This window comes from Protopterus annectens, chromosome 1.part0 (assembly GCF_019279795.1).
Source record: "Protopterus annectens isolate FY-2018-M chromosome 1.part0, PAN1.0, whole genome shotgun sequence".
NCBI lineage: Eukaryota > Metazoa > Chordata > Ceratodontiformes > Protopteridae > Protopterus > Protopterus annectens.
The window spans coordinates 172,144,026-172,158,551 of NC_056725.1; positions in this window are offsets into that span (position 1 = coordinate 172,144,026).

A 14,526-nucleotide genomic window follows, 5' to 3' on the forward strand; every position below is an offset into this window, starting at 1 on the left:
ACGTCCATGACCCACTGTCCCATGTAGAGTCTGATAATGGTGATGACTCTTCCCCAAGATGGAGCACTACTGCTCTTTGCAGTTCACTTGGGAATGTAGCTGATGTGTATGGATGTTTATAAGAAGATGTCCGCCTACTGTTACAGATGAATGAATGTCCACAGTGCCATAGTACTAAATGGGTGTTACATGACATAAAACCAACAAAAACATCTTTTTGCAGTTAGTGTTATATGACCTAACTGTTCAAAGCAGATTACCTCCAGTGGGGAGAGGCAGACCCCTTCTCATTAGACCCACACTTAGCCATCAGTCATCAATGCCAGTGACGCAACATGCACACACATCTGCTGTTGGCCACTTCACTGTGAGACAAGCAGTCAAGTCAAGATGGTCACATCACAGTCATGTTCTTTCCCCCACTGTGTCTCCACATGTTACTATCACCACATCCAGTTCCTCGGTAAAGCAATATGGTCTGAGTGTTTCTGGACATGGCAAGGGCATCCAAGACCATGGTGTGAGCCATCAGTAGGGATGCCTTTGTCTGCATTAGATAATCCATTGTGCATCTTGTGTCATTCTGACCCTGTGGCAATGGTGACTAGTGCACTGACCACTGACAAAGTGATCTGTTGGTGGTTGTTGAAATGTCTGATGTCACCGGACTTTCAGTTGTTGATATTTATTACCTCTTTGACATTGACATATCTTAGTGATATTGATGACAGTAATGCAATATGTGATGTCATGCTTTCATGTCTGAATTATTTGATAGTGGACAGATAAGGGTGATTTTACATTACAGTTTTCCTTGTTGTCTGCCTTTCACACATGCACAACTATGCCATTGTATGCATACCCTTATGTCTAACCGCAGAACTGATTGCATTGCTGTGTACCTTTTTCCATTTTCATTTGCCATGCTTCCTTGTATTTCCCATGTGAGCCTTCCCACATCTGACTGAAACTGTACACACACACACACACACACACACACACGTATATATATATATATATATATATATATATATATATATATATATATATATACTTATGTTGCTGTACCCCCGTCATTGATATACATTGTATGCATGGTATGTGGTCACTGTCCACTGATGCTGTGCATCTTTGCACACACATTACCTGGAAATGACTCATGTTGTAGTGATAATGTGCAAGTGAGGCAGCACTGTTATTGTATGGTCCCTGTTTTGAGGTATCTATTTCAGATCTATTCTCACACACATCCTGGACCTGGATTTCTTGTGATTGTGGCTGTTTATGGGTAATATTCCATGGTATTACTCTGTATGACAATGTCTTACCTGCCTAATGACTACTTCTGTTGTGCACACCTCATGCATCCCATACATGTGTCTGTGTGGTCCTCATTGGTGATGTACCTTGCAGGCAGTCTTCTTGGACTGATGTTTCCTCTCAGTGTTCTGTGTATGTTCTTATGTTATGTATGACGTTCAGTATGTGCAACTAATGTGTCATTCCCATTAGTTGTGATCTGTCCTAGTGTTGTAAGGCAACAAATGAACATCAGTGTTTACTCTGTGTACTTATGTTCCTGTGGCTTGTCATGACTCAAAGGTGTGTGTCAGACACTACTGAGCTGCCTGAGCTAGGACATGTGGCCACATCCCCCATCACCCACACCTATTTATTCTCCTCCTTTGTCCTCCTGATCCTGCTGTGAAAGCTGAGATATGTCATCTTCACACATCTGGGGTTCTTAGAGCAGGTCACCCAGACCTGCTTCTGGCAAGCCACAATGTTTTGCTATTAACATTTTGTGCAGCATGACACACACAGCAATCCCTCCTGCCTTTTCAATGCACCTCCAGATGTGTCCAGACTTCTGAATCTGTATTTCAGAATGCCACACACATGCTCAATGGTGTCTCATGTTGCAGCATGTGATATATTATAGGCATCCTCAGCTGGGTTGGATGGGGCTCTGTATGGCGTCATTAGCCACAGCTCAAGTGGAAACCGCAGTCACCTCTTGCTGGGAAGGAGATAACACATATGCTGTCATCATGTGCAATGTTGAAAGCTGTGGATTCTGATTACTTCATAGCTATGGTCCTGTACTTATCAAGTAGTAGTCCATCAGGGATTTCACTGTGTGAGAAAGCAGCCCTCAGGCTACTTTCCCTCTGTGCAGTGACATCATGGACACTACCAGGGTTTGTCACCATGATATTTGTTATGATGCCATCTGGTGGGGTCTATATTAGAACATTGAAGTTTCAAAACTTTGAATGTTCTAATATCGACCCCTATTCAGCGAAAGCTGAAAATATCGAAGCAACAGAAAACCAATTTTTTTCCTAGGGATTCCTTTGGTATTTTCAGCACTGTGGTGAAAGTTACGGTTCGGGTTCAGGTAAGTGTGCGATTGAGTGCGGGTTAGGTTAGTTAGGGTTAGGGCATGGGTTAGGTATGTGTGCGATTGTGTGGACGTGAGGGTTAGGGTGGGTTAGGTGAGTTAGGGTTAGGGAGTGGGTTAGGTATGTGTGCGATTGTGTGGACGTGAGGGTTAGGTGAGTTAGGGTTAGGGCGTGGGTTAAGTATGTGTGCGATTGTGTGGACGTGAGGGTTAGGGCAGGTTAGGTGAGTTAGGGTTAGGGCGCGAGTTAGGTATGTGTGCGATTGTGTGGATGTGAGGGTTAGGGCAGGTTAGGTGAGTTAGGGTTAAAGCGTGGGTTAGGTATGTGTGCGATTATGTGGACGTTTGGGTTAGGGCAGGGTAGGTGAGTTAGGGTTAGGGTGCAGGTGAGGTGAGTGTGCGATAGTGACGGACTTTAGGGTTAGAGTTTGGGTTAAGGTAAGTGGATAGTTAGTGGTGTGTGTATAGTTTAGTGTAGGGTTAGGTGTAAGATTTTAGGTGTATGTGTGTGGATTGCTGTTTTTTGGTGTGCTTGTGTTGTGTGTATGTGTTTTGGAACAGCAATTTTTTTCCCTAGGAAAAAATTCATTGTTCTGTATGTTCGATGTTTTCAGCTTTCACTGAATAGGGGTCGATATTAGAACATTCGAAGTTTTGAAAGTTCGATGTTCTAATATAGACCCATCTGGTGAGCACACAACGTGGCAGTTCAGTGATGGACACCCTTTTCTGTTTATGTATAGATCTGCTTCAGGTACAGCTGGAGTTTTAATAAAAATGTGGATGCATTTTATTGCACTGAGGACACAGACAAAGTTGGCAGTGGAATAGAAATGGCGCATGACAGTTCTTCGCTCCAAGACTATAGAAGGGCAGTGGATGCACTCATTCACATTTATACATATTGCTGCCAGGAATTGAGACAGGATGCAACTAACAGCTGTCTAGGACAGTCCTACAGTATCTCCCATCTGGAGAAGTTAATACTTCATTAATAAAAGCGCTCATCCAAAATTAAAAACTGAGATGTGCTGTACTCCCTGGATAGCATGTTTTTCTTACTTTCTTATTTTCAACATCTCCCATATGCCATCAAAACATTCCAGAAGCCATTATAGACAAATTTTGGTTTCTACAGGTATGGGGTGACCTCCCAGTATATATGCATACATGTGTGGGGGTGTACATGCTACACACAGCCTACACCAGCTCTCTATCTGATTATCTGATTATTTCCACATCAGAGAGCTGGCGTAGGGGTTACTTGGCACAGCTTCTAGCTGGCTGCCTTCTAGGACATATTTCCATATCTTCTTGTATGCCTTGCAAGTAGTCCAGCGATCTGTAATGTAATGTCAGGTGCATTTTTTTTGTTTGTTTGTTTTGTGATTAATGCTGCAGATTCTGCAGGTTTCAGTAATAGTCATCTTTCTCTTTTAGTGTATAGCTATGGCCTCCACTGAGTACTTTTATAAAGTTGTCGGCAAAGCACTTTGTCCCATTTAAATTGCATTGGGTACACACATTGTGTTTTTGAATTGACAGGAGTGTGCAGAGTCCATAATTATCCTATGATGAATAGATAATTTCTTAGACTAGTTTTAGCACACTTTATGAAATCGCATCTGTCATTGGTACACTGAACTCATACTGCACTATCCACAACTTTCTTTAGGAATCCATGTGTTTGTTTCTGTTCCTCATGTTGCCTGAAAAACGTGTTTAGTTTTAAATGAATATCACTCATAACAGTTAAAAAAAGAAATGGATAAGAACTAGTGACCTACTTGAGAAAGATGTCTTCATTCTTCACCAAAGTGTATCTAATGACATCAAAAAGGTTATGCTCATGAAATGGCCAGCATTTATGCTTGCACATTTTCAACACATATGCACTCAGTCTGTTTATAGAGTTTTTTTTTAATTATTACCATTGAGTTGTATGCCTGAAGAGTATTTCAGAAAAGATGGAACCGATTTTCTTATAGTGTAGGACTTGTAGCAAAGTAGCAATGTTCTTTGTTGCATATAAAATGTTGTGTTAATTATATTGTAATACACCGAGTTCCATGTGTATGCTCAAAATTTGTGAAAAGATAACTGTTATGTACTTTCTGATATAAGATAATGCATAACATAGACAATTATGTTCATGTCTCTAATCATAACCAGCTTAGTATGTGTTTGAGACACAGATGCCAAGAAATTCCCCTCAAGAGTGAAGCTTGAGAAGTGAATCTTGGCAGCCATTTCAATAACACATAATAAGGGATATGATCAGAGACCCAGTCATAATTCTGTGTAATGCATGGAACACTATCTGTGCCATACACAACCATTTACAGAAGACAAAAGTATAGAAGCTCTTTGATTAAGAGTTCTGGATAAATCCAAAAATAACAGAAGGGGGGAAAAGGATCAAAATAAGGTACAGTTTTTAAATATGGTTCTTATTCACTTAAAAACTTATAGAGCAACACGTTTTGCATTAATATGCATTTTCGGAGCAATTAAGTATAAAACTCTAATGTCAGGCATTATTGACTGACTGTACTCCTCAGTGATTTACCAGAAAAAAATGATTATGAGACACGGGAAAAATATGAGACAAATTCATATACAGATGAAAGACATTAACAGCAGATGTAAGCCCAGCTGTTCTACCTTCTGCCAGTGTTCTTTGCCAGCCAGCACTGTCTGCTATGTGTCCTTAGAATGAAGCCTAATCTTTACATCACTTAAGGGGATACTTAATATTTTTTAAGCATTCATCTAAGGCTGTTGTGATTGGGTCTCAAGCTAGGAAGGTTGTTAGCAAGATTCTCTTTTTCCTGATACCACAGCATATTTTCAGTGCTGTATACACCACAAAGCCTTTAAGCACGTTTCAACACTGATAACCTCTTCCTTTTTTCTTCATTGTGCCAGCTGAGTTAATTTGCTTTGACTAGGTGTATCCACTTTTCACACAGCAGAGTTACAGGCTTCTTTGTTAAAGACCATTGTGATGTTTTATTCTTTGTCATTTGGATTTTATATTTTGATAATACCAATAGGTTTTCCCTGTCTTTTAGGACTCAAACTGACATCCCTGTTTCCCTTATTTTGAAGCTGGGTAGCTTAAAAGTTGAGCATGTGAGTCACTTTCTGATTTCCTACCTACCTTGCACCTAAAGCAATAAAACATCAATATTAAAATCAGAAAGTACAGTTGTATAAGTAGATGTTTGAATGATCACTACTACAGTAGCCTTAGCTATATGGGATATATCCTCGCCAGGGTACGTTCCACATGCCCAAATTGTCAAGTGGCTTAATCTGAGCTAAGTAAAAGGCAAGTTTAGGTATGAAGCCCTTTAGAGCTTTCCTGCCAGCACAGGGAGGGTGGCTGACACTGAAAGGACAAGCCTAGGAATAACAAAAAATAAATATCCACAACTTGCCAAAAAAACACACCAAAAAACAAGGGGGGGGGTGGAGGGAGTGGCTACTGCAGCAGTGATCATTCAAACATCTACTGTCATGGTAAGCTCAGCTTACACAACTGTACTGTGTTCTTCATAGTGATCGCTGCTGCAGGCAGTGTTAGCTATTTGGTAGAGTACTGTAGCTAACTATATTTGGGAGGTGGAAGGAGAAGGGTCCAGAAACCCCTGGAGAATGGTTTTACCAAAGCATGATCTAGACCTAGAGAAGGAATCCAACTTATTTTGCTTTGTAAAAGTATGTAGAGAGGATCAAAAAGCAACTTCTAGAGTCCTTCTAGAATCCAACCCTTTCCAAAAAGCCATAGAAGAAACCAAGGTCCTTATAGCTTGGGCCTTCACCCTGCCTGGAATAGATTTGTCATTGTGAGTATAAAAAAGGTAATAGCCTTAGACAACCATTTTAATACCAGTTGTCCATTCTTTTTAGCTTCACAGGAAATGAACAATTGATCCGATGATCTGAAAGATTTAGTCGTGTCAAGATAGTACCTGAGATGTCTGTAAACATCCAAGGTATGGATTATCCTTTCCTCCCACATTTTCAGGTTCTGAAAATAAAAAGGGGATGGATAATTTTACTTAAAGTAAACTCAGATATCACTTTAGACATAAAAGAAAGACTAGTTCTCAAGTAAACCTTGTCCTTGTTAAAAGTGAGGTGGGTTGACTCACCATAAGAGCTTGCAACGTGGATACCCTTCTTGCAGAGTTCAGAGCAATCAGTGAAACTGTTTTTCATGTTAAGAACCACAAGTCAGCCAGATTAGCTGGTTCAAGTGGAGCAAGTGTTAGTTTCTCTAATGCTAAATTAAGATCCCAAGAAGGAGCCACCAGTTTACTTGTAGGTCTCTTATGCAAAACCCCTTTCAAGAACATTTTGACATGTAACCGCATTGAAAGAGGAGGATCAATGGGCAGACATGCTAAAATGACTGATAAATTAACCTTGATAGAGGAATAAGAAAGGCCATAGTATAGTAACTCATACAAATATTGTAAACAGAGAACAACTAGCCCTGAATGGGTGCTGGTTATGTTGTTGGCACCAACTAGAAAAACCTTTTCATTTGCTAATATATGATTTTCCAGTAGCAGGCTTGCTTGCCTCCATTAGTACCTGCTCTATGTCCTCAGAAAACAGGTGCCTAAAAGGATTTAAGGCCCTATCATCCAGGCAGTCAGTTAAAGATGATTGATAGTGGATTGTTGGGGTATAGGAAAACCCATGTTCTTGTGTGAGTAGACCCATTCTGTGAGGCACTTGTGGTATTTGCCCCTGGCCATTTCCAAAAGAAGGGAGAACCATGGTTGCCTGGGCCAGAGAGGAGTCACCAAAATGATCTTATGGAATTCCTTCTGAATCTTCAGAAGTACCCTGGAAATTAGTGGAAAGGGAGGAAAGGTATACAGGAACATTCCTGTCCAAAGAAAAAAAAATGCATCTGTCTTCCAGACTTTCTTGCATGGAGTCCTGGAACAGAATTTTGCCAGCTAATTGTTCAGAGAAAAGGCAAAGAGGTCTACTCGAGGAACTCCCAACAAATGGATCAAATCTTGGAAGATCCCTGAATTTAGTTTCCATTTGCGAGGGTCACTCCTTGTCCTTCTGTTCTGACAGAATGTAGAATGCCTGTAGAGTGAGACTGTGCTGTGAAGCTATATACCAAGCTAGTCTGCAAAGGGGGTACATGATTCTTCCCTTACTTGTTAATGTACCACAACATAGTGGTATTGTATGTAGCCTTTGAAGAGGTCCTGAGAACCAAAGATGGTTCAGAGAATTGAGTGCCTTGATCAGGGCAAGCATCTCCTTGATATTTATGTGCTTGAATCTATACTTGGTGTCCCACACCCCCTGCACTTATCTCTCCTGAAACTGCTCCCTGAGCAAAGTCTAAAGCATCTTTGGTGACTGATTGCTGTGGAGCAAGGAGGGAGAAGGGGAGACCTGGATTTAAAGATATCTGTTGTCTCCACCAAGTAATTTGTCTTCTGACAAACCTCAGTAGTGGGACCTGAAAAGGTAAAGGGTGTTGAAGCTGGGACCAACGAGATTTCAGATACCACTATATCTTTCTCATGTGGAATATTGCAAGGCATATCATGAGAATCATAGATAATATGAGTCCAAAAATCCTGAGGTATTCCCTCATAGTGACTGATGTCTAAGTGGAAAAACTTACAAATAGATCTAAATCTATCTATCTATCTATCTAGCTTTAATAATTGGCTTAAACTCTGGTGTCATTTAAAGGGGATCCAATGTCTGTCTGCCTGGGATGACATGCTGGACAAGCCACACTGCTTTGCAAGAGACGGCTTGCACCTGTCACCACTGGGCTTCCGGATATTGGCAAAGGCTCTTGCCACCCCCATAGTGCCTTTTTTAGGCAAGGCTCAAATTCTAAACCTACCACCCTAGAACACAAAAAAGGAAAAAAACTAAGGGTAATGCTGCTCAATGCCAGAAGTCTCAACCTCAAGATGCACGCACTCGAGGCCCTTCTCAGTATGGAGAACATCGATGTCTGTGCTGTGACTGAAACCTGGTTCAAGGCTCCTGAGAGCACCCCGGCATTATCAGGTTTTACCTCATATCATGCGTTCTGGCCCCAAAATCCGGACAACACCAAGAAAGGAGGGGGGGTGTCCATATTCATCAAGGACACCCACACCTCAAGGTTGGTGGCAATGCATGATGCATCGGAGACCATCCAGGTGCAAATAACCATAGGCAAGACTGCTCTGCAATTTGTAGCATGTTACAGGCCACCCTCTCAAGCTCAGGAACCTCACATAGCCTTCATGAAAACACTGGAGGGGATAAATGTATCTCCAAACACCATCATACTAGGCGACTTCAACTACCCTAATATAGACTGGGATCACTACTCAAGCCCAAACACTCTAGCCCAAAGGTTCCTGGAGTTCATAAACTCAAATGCCATGGAACAACTAGTCACCATCCCCACAAGAGATGAAAACATACTTGATCTCATCATCACGAACATGGGATCACAATATTCAACACCTAAAGTATACCCCTCACTGGTGAGATCATTTCATAAACTAATCTCACTGGAGGTCCTCATCCTGCCCCCACCTGAGATAAAAAAGACCACAGTGAAGAACTTCTCAAAAGCCGACTTCACACTTCTAAAGACTAGTGAGGTCACCTTTAAGACCACCGAGCCGGCGGCAAACATTACTCAAGCCGCTGAATCACTTACAAATGCCTTCTACCAGCACCTACAGGACTGCATGGATCAGGCAATCCCAAACAAAACAAAGACTCTTTGTACCAAAGGCAAGCGTCCAGCCTGGTGGACCCCAGCCATAAACAAGCTCTACAACAAAAGGAGAAAGCTACTACAAGATAGAGCAAAATCCTTAAAAGGTAAGACACCTCTGATCATTATAAGTAAAAAACTAAGAGCTCTCATAAAATCATCCAAGGCAAATTTTGAGAGAAAAATCGCTAAGGACTCAAAAGACAATCATAAGGCCTTCTTTAGCTATGTTAGAAACCTGGGAGGAAATTCCCAGATATGCTCAGAATTAGTTCAAAATGATGTGAAAATTACTGAACCTACAGACATTGCCAACATACTGGCTGACAGGTTCAGTGCAAACTTCTCCCCCCCTCCCCCCCAAAAGGAGAGATATCTATACCACAGGATTGTAGCCCCCCCAAATATCTCTAACGCCCAGGTGAGAACTGCTCTCTCCAAGGCGAAAAACACAGCATCCATGGGACCGGATGGTGTCCCCGGCTGTGTGCTCCATGAACTCAACGAGGAATTAAGCCCGCAGTTAGGACAACTGTTTAATCTTAGCCTCACCTCAGGATACGTACCCAAGGAGTGGCGCATGGCAACTGTGGTCCCACTTCACAAAGGCGGTGCCTCCACCGACCCTGGAAATTACCGTCCCATCAGTTTGACAAGCCTGATCTGCAAGTCCATGGAGAGGATCATAATGGAACTCATAAATAAAGACATAGGGAACTTGCAGACTTTGGATCCAACCCAGTTTGGCTTTGTCAAAGGCAGATCATGCCTTTTAAACTTGGTTGACTTTTTCGAAACAGTCACCAAGGCCATTGATGAGGGAAAGGCAATCCATACAGCCTACCTCGACCTGGCAAAGGCTTTCGACACAATACCCCACTCAGGTATCATTGAAAAACTCATCAGCTTAAATGTAAACCCATACATCACAAGATGGGTTGCAAACTGGCCAAGTGACAGAACCCACAGGGTCAGAGTTGCTGGCGCCATGTCAGACTCAAAGCCTGTCACAAGTGGTGTCCCACAGGGCTCAGTCCTGGGCCCACTCTTGTTTGGCATCTACTTTTCTGAAGTACAAGCAAATACAGGAGGGTTATGGCTGACAAAGTTTGCAGATGACTGCAAACTGGGCGCCATAGTCGAAAACACATCTGACACAGATATCCTTCAGAAGGGTCTCACAGAAACGGATAACTGGTGCCAGAGCCATGGCCTAAAGTTAAACGCCAAGAAATGCATAGTCATACCCTTCAGGAAAGACAAGGTTACCCCTAGCTACCATATAGGTGGCAATCCACTGAGCACAGAAGAAGTGATCAGGGATCTGGGGACCCAGGTTGACAGTAACCTATCGTTTGACACTCACGTTGCTAAAGTAGTTAGGAAGACCTTCTACATTGCCCACCTGATCATGAAGGGATTCACATCTAGATCAAGGGAGGTCATCGTCGCCCTGTACTCATCACTCATCAGACCAATGATTGAGTACAATGCCCCATTCAGAATGTATCTGACCCAACACCTGCAGCAGCTGGAAAGGCCCCAAAAGTTCCTCACCAAAAGGATAAAGGGTCTCAAAAATATGTCTTATGCTGCCCGACTGAAAGAACTGCAGCTCTATTCAGTCGCTTACCGATTGCTCAGAGGTGACCTGTGCCTGACATACAAGGCCATGTCAAACCCAGAATTAATGAACATGCTTCATCTCAAAAAATCTAGATCCCTCAGAACTACAAGGGCGGGAGACTTAAACCTTGACACGGTTATTAATAGGACATGCTGGAGGGACAGATTCATAACCTAGAGACTCCCTATGCTGTGGAACAAAATCCCGGTACATGTGAGGCAGAGCACCTCACTGGCCTTGTTCAAGAGAAATCTTGACCATTGGATGGGAGATCGCAGATATACCCCAGGGATTACCTCAGTGTCACTGCTTGATAGAGGCACAGCAAAATAATGGGCATAGCATTTCTTCAAAATAAAGGGGTGGCGAAAGCCAGAAAACTCTAAGCTAGGCTTGTAAATGCCCTTGGGCAGATAGCCTAGTATGAACCTATGAACCTATGAAATAAAGATCTATTTTTTTTTTCTTGTGGAAAAAAAAAGCTCTTTGAGCTGAGGTGTCTAGATGACATCCCAGGAACACAAGCCTGTGTGAGAGAGTCAAGAAAAACATTTGAATGTACTCTTGGAATCCCAGTATGTGCAAGAGATGTCTCATCCAAGAGAGAGATTCTGACATTTTGAAAAAGACTCTGCAAAGATAAGTAAGTCATCAAAATAAGGAAAAATGTGGATATCCTTTAGCTTGCAATAAGGTATAACTGGAGCTATACACTTTGTGAACACTCTTGGTACACTGGATAGTCCAAAAAAATAAGGCAGATAACTGATGGTAATTTGCTCCAGAAACATAAAACTTTTAAAAACACCCGAAGTCTGGATGAATAGGAATGTGATAGGTTCATAGGTAGGTACTAGGCTATCTGCCCGAGGGCATTTATAAGCCTAGCCAGAGTGTGACAGCTTTTGCCACCCCATTGATTAATTAACTGAGCCTCTGTCAAGAAGAACCAATGAAGTGATCCCAGGGGTGTATTTTCTGTTACCCATCCACTCGTCAAGGTTTCTCTTGAAGAGTGTTAGTGAGGAGCTCTGCCTAATGTAGTTAGGAATTTTGTTCCAAAGCATGGGGAGTCTCTGTAACAGGAATCTATCCCTCCAGCATGTTCTATTTATTATTGTGGCAAGGTTTAGCTCACTAGAGTGAGTGGTTTGCAGTGACTTGGATTTCTTTAGGTGGAGCATGTCCATCAATTCTGAGATGGACATGGCTTTGTAAGTCAGGCAGAGATCACCTCTGAGTAAGCGATATGCCACTGAGTACAGCTGGAGTTATCAGGCTGCATAGGACATATGTTTGAGACCAGTAATCCTCTTGGTGAGGTACTTTTGTGGTCTTTCCAGCTGTTGGAAGTGTTTTGTGAGGTACATCCCAAACAGGGCATTGTACTCTATGATGGGTCTGATGAGTGACGAGTAGAGGGGCACTATAACCTTTTGTAATTAGATGGGCTACATAGAAGGATTTCATAACCATTTTGGCAATATGATTGTCAAAGGAGAGATTACTATCTACCTGGGTCCCCAGATCTCTTATTACCTCTTCTGTTTTAAGGGGGCTGCCACCTATGTGGTAATTCATGGGTGTTTCGTTTTTCCCAAACGGGATGACTATGCATTTTTTGGCATTTAGCTTGAGACCATGACTTTGACACCAGGTGTCCGTCTCAGTAAGGCCCTTTTGGAGAATGTCCATGTCAACCGGAGAGTCAGTTATGGCTCCCAGTTTGCATTCATTGTCAAACTTGGTTAGCCATAGTCCTCCTGTGTTTGCCTGTACTTCTGAGAAGTATATGCCGAACAGTAGGGGTCCCAGGACCGAGCCTTGTGGGACACCACTTGTGACTGGTTTAGAGTTGGACCTGGAGCCCGCTATTCTTACCGTGTGAGCTCTGTCTGTAAGCCAGTTGGCAACCCATCTTGTGACGTAGGGGTTTATGTTCAGGCTGGTGAGTTTTTCTATAATCCCCTAGTGGGGAATGGTGTCAAAAGCCTTGGCGAGGTCAAGGTAGGCTGTGTGAACTACCTTCCCCTCATCTATGGCCTTGGTGACTGTCTCGAATATGTCAACCAGGTTTAGTAGGCATGATCTGCCCTTAACAAAGCCAAACTGGGCCAGGTCAAGTGTTTGGAGGTTCCCAATGTCTTTGTTAATGAGTTCCATGATGATGCACTCCATAGCCTTGCAGACCAGGCTAGTCAGGCTTATGGGGCGATAGTTACCAGGGTCAGTTGTGGCCCCTCATTTGTGGAGTGGAATAACCGTTGCTGTGCACCATTCTATGGGCACATAGCCTGTGGAGAGGCTGAGGTTGAACAGTGTGTTTAGGTGAGGGGTTAGTTCGTTCTGTAGTTCGTGCAAGACGCAGCCTGGGACACCATCTGGCCCCACTGATGCTGTGTTTTTGGCTTTTGAAAGTGCTGTTTTCACCTGTGCGTCTGTGATTTCCCAGACACTACACATTTCTGGTATTGTTGTGGGCCCTTTTGGGGGTGAGAGGGGGGTGAAGTTTGCACTGAATCTATCTGCCAGGATGTTGGCAATATCAGTGGGTTCAGTATATTTTGTGCTATTTTGCACTAGCTCAGAGCATATCTGCAAGTTGCCACTTAGATTCTTGACATAGCTAAAGAAGGCTTTGTGGTTATCTTTTGAATCCTTGGCTATTTTTCTTTCGAAGTTAGCCTTGGAAGATTTTATGAGGGACCTTAGTTTCTTACTGATACTGATCAGGGATGTCTTTCCTTCTTGGGATTTGCTTTTTTTCTGAACTAGTTTCCTCCTTCTATTGTATAGCCTGTTTATGGCAGGGGTCCACCAGACTGGTTTCCTTCTCTTAGGGGAGTGAGTCTTGGTTTTGCTAGGGATGGCATGATCCATGCATCCTTGTAGGTGCTCATAGAGTTCATTTGTAAAGGTTCCTGCATCTTGGACACTGTTATCCTCTAGCGTGGGGGCTGTGAAACTTACCACCTCTGTCTTAAGTAAGGTGAAGTTTTCTATAGAAAAGTTTTTCACTGTGGTTTCCTTGGTTGGAGGTGGTGGTGTGGTGTGGACATCCAGAGTGATTAGTTTATGGTCTGATCTAACCAGTGATGGGTTGACCTCTTGTGTGGAACACCTGTTGCCCATGTTGGTGATGACCAGGTCCAATATGTTTTCACCTCTGGTAGGGGAGTTTACCAGCTGATCCAGGGCATTTAAGTTGATAAATTCCAGGAAGCGCTGGACCTGGGAGTTTGTACTTGAGTAGTTTTCCCAGTTAACTGTAGAGTAATTGAAATCGCCCAATATCAGGGTGTTTGGTAGGACCTTCATGTTTTCCAGTGTCTCCAGAATGGTGGAGTGGTGGTCCTGGATCATGGAGGGTGATCTGTAGCAGGCCAAAATTTGCATTGCAGATTTGCCTGATGTTAGTTACACATGGATGATCTCGGATGTATCATGCGGCGCCACTAACCTGGAGGTGTAGGTATCCTTGATGAATATGGATACATCCCCTCCTTTTGTGTTTCAGTCCATGTTCTGTGGCTGAAATGTGTGGTATGAGTTGTAGCCCAGTAGTGCTGGGGTGCTCTGTGGAGCCTTGAACCAGGTTTCAGTTACTGCACAGATGTCAACGTTTTCCATACTGAGGAGTGCTTCGAGCACATGCATTTTGAGATTTAAACTCCTGGCGTTGAGTAGCGTGACCCTAATTTTTTTATTTGTGCTGTT